A 3,132-nucleotide genomic window follows, 5' to 3' on the forward strand; every position below is an offset into this window, starting at 1 on the left:
TTGCCAGGCCTGGCACCCAAACTCTGGAGCTCTTTTCTTCCTCAGTTCCCCACTTGACCCCTATTTGAAGATCTAACATTCTATGTCCTGGTTCTCACACAAGCTTGGCATGAGACAGAAAAGATAGATTTAAGCACCCTTAACACAACATGTGGCTTGTTCAGTCCCCCTGACTTAAAAAAGAAAAAAGCAGAAAACAATGTTTTTGTTAAAATATTTTTCTATATATACATTTTTTTTCATTTCTCTTAGAATATCTAGGAATAGAATTGATAGGTGATCCATTAGATGTTTATTTACCTTCATAAGAAGCTAGCAAACTGTGCTTGCTTCGGCAACACATGTCCTAAAATTAGAATGATACAGAGCAGATTAGCATGGCCTTGTGAAAGGATGGCACACAAATTCATGAAGCATTTCATTAAAAAAAATAATAACAAAGAAAGAAATTAGCAAACTGTTTCCAAAGTGGTTGTACCAACCCCCAGCAACTTATGAGAATTCCATTTGATAAGCATGCGCTTTTACCTTTTAATCAGGATGGAAACCAATACTTCTCAATGACTGGTTAAAATTCAGTGGAGTGAAGATAATGCACAATTTACTCCTTAGGCCTCAAAATGACAAAGTGTGCTCCAGTAACAACAGTCATTTCCCCAAAGGGGGAAAGATGACATATAAACTCTTTCACGAAAAATAAAAAGGAATAAATGCTGCCTTACATGCCCAGAATTAAAAAATAGTTTTGTCGCTGATGCTGGCACTGGAAATTCCATATCATCTGTTTAACATAGAGACCTCTATTGTTATGTATTAAAATAGGATTTATTATTAATGGAGTTGGTTATAGGCAGTAACTGTAATCAAACTTTCATAAAGATTTTTGGTTAGTGAACTGAAATTAACTACAGACATGTAATGAATGGGACAAGTTCAGAAGCTTTATTATCCATTTTGGTCAAAGTTCTTATTTTCTTAGCTTGCATTAGCATCATGGATTTTAATATGCATGCAGTACTGTTATCAGTATATAAGTATGCCTTACAGAAGATCTAAGTACCTTATAGTTTAGAAATAATCTTCCAAGAGAGTGCCACCTGTAGTAACTTACTATTGCTACAACAAAGTACCCCCTCCCCCAAGCTGGTGAGAGGTACAGAGAACTGGATCTCTCTGGTATCAGACACTAAATTGGGACATATAAACATTTTAAAGCATCATAAGTCCAAGTGTCTGCTTCTTTGCTTTGCAGTGTCTGGGCCAATGAAGCAGGTAATCTTACTCAGCAAGGAACATCAGATTTTTTTTTTTATTGTCAAAAGTTAAAACTTTTTAATCATGACACCTATGTGTATTTTATGAGTTTTTCTGACTTTTTTTAGTGTGAATTTGCTGAAGGAAAGTTACAGTTTTATTGGGAAATACATATTTTTTTTTAATTTTAGGAATAATGAAATAGTAAAATTAATTACAGACAAAACTGTCATCCCCCAAATGTCATTTTAAATGGAAGTTCTTGGTCTAAAATCAAAAAAGGGAAAAAAAATAAACCTCTTAGTTTTTGTTGCTTATCAAACTGGAGTTCTTTACCATAATTGACCATCACCCACATTGCCACCCCAATGCAACCACACACCCACTTCCTCTCAGCACCATAGCATAGCAAGTGCAGCTTGGTTAAAACACCAATTTCTCCTGGATGAGAAATCCTTGAATTTGGAAAGTTGATAATTTCCCTACGTTTCCTTGACCACACTCCTCACTCCCTCTTAAAATTGTAACTTAGTAACAGAGAAGTAGCATAAATATTGATGAATCAGTCTGGAATTTTTCCTTAATGAAGCTCAACATACATGTAAATAAAAGTTGCTTCACACCAAGGTGTCATCAGGAGGCTTTGCATCTGCTATGCAAGGCTTTTGGAAATGATTCATTGGGAACAGCTTTCAAAGCTTCTGGTGCCATGTCCTTTTCAGTAGCAGCAATGGTGGAGCACAATTTCCCATGAGTAGTAGACTGGATTTTTGAGAACCTACATAGTAGAGAAATGTCATTTGTTGAGGAAAACACCTCGATAGAACACTTGTGTATGGGAAGAAGGTCCAGCAGTGAAGTGAAACATGTTTCCTAACATGATGGAATCCACAACAAAATTCCACTTTATCATGTACAATGCCTTTGGATATTTTCCATCTGGTTCTATCTCATTTTCTTAAAATGCTTGCTTCAACTTATGCAATGGAGTTCTCAACCCACAAAAGGTCACAATCACAACTTGGAAAGTACTAGTCTAGGATGAACCAGTAAAACACAGAAAAGCTAATTTACTCTGAATAAAAGTTAACAGAAATTTGGAGATGCAAGAGAGGAGTGAAGAAAATCAGGGAGAAGAGAGATAGGGGGTTGAGGAACATGGTGAAAGGTTGGGAGCTGGAGAGACTGGCCAGGGAGAAATTCTCAGTAACAAAATGCATGAAGACTTCTAAGATGAGAGTTAATATTCTATCTTCAACTATTTAGCACAGCGATGTATAATAAAGTAATTAATCACTCCTGCTGCTATAAAACATCATTAAAATTGTGCTGCATTTTACAGGCTGTGTTTGCTCTATTTTGGAGAGACAAACAAGAACAACATATGCATAAGGGCAGAAAGAAAGACAATGCAAATTATGGCAAGATCATTCAGACTGAACTGCTTCAATGAAATACAGCGCAGAGCCAGTAGAGACCATATACAACAGCTTTTCCCCTCTCCCACAAAAGAAAGAAGAAAAGGAAAGAAATTCAAAAAATTGTCAAGGACACTAGATGCTTTAGGACTTGTGGGTTAGAAATAGGTTTGAGTTTCACAGGTTAGGATGATAACAGACAGTATATAGGTTGCCTACCAACAGTTTTATTCAGAGCCAGGGCAATTGATTGAGGTTAGTATCAAGCTGGGTTTTCCTATTTGGAGGAAAATGTTTCACAGAAAGCCCATATTTGTTGAGCTCTGTTACAGTAAAAGCATTAAGTACAGAGACTTAGGTCATTTTCTTTGTTTTGTATAGACCTTGAACACTTCAGAACATGATGCCCAGTCTGCCCTTGTGAAGACAAATTCTGCAGAGATAAGACTAGAGCTCAAAG

At 36.4% G+C, this 3,132-nt stretch overlaps 1 non-coding gene across 1 annotated transcript; it reads left to right on the forward strand.

The window, feature by feature from the left end:
• Positions 1-322: 322 nt before the first annotated feature.
• On the forward strand, positions 323-428 carry LOC118710132. Its single transcript, XR_004985314.1, has one exon. It is a non-coding gene; the product is annotated as a U6 spliceosomal RNA (small nuclear RNA).
• Positions 429-3,132: the final 2,704 nt, after the last annotated feature.

Source organism: Pipistrellus kuhlii, unplaced genomic scaffold (genome assembly GCF_014108245.1).
Source record: "Pipistrellus kuhlii isolate mPipKuh1 unplaced genomic scaffold, mPipKuh1.p scaffold_m20_p_1, whole genome shotgun sequence".
Classification (NCBI taxonomy): domain Eukaryota; kingdom Metazoa; phylum Chordata; class Mammalia; order Chiroptera; family Vespertilionidae; genus Pipistrellus; species Pipistrellus kuhlii.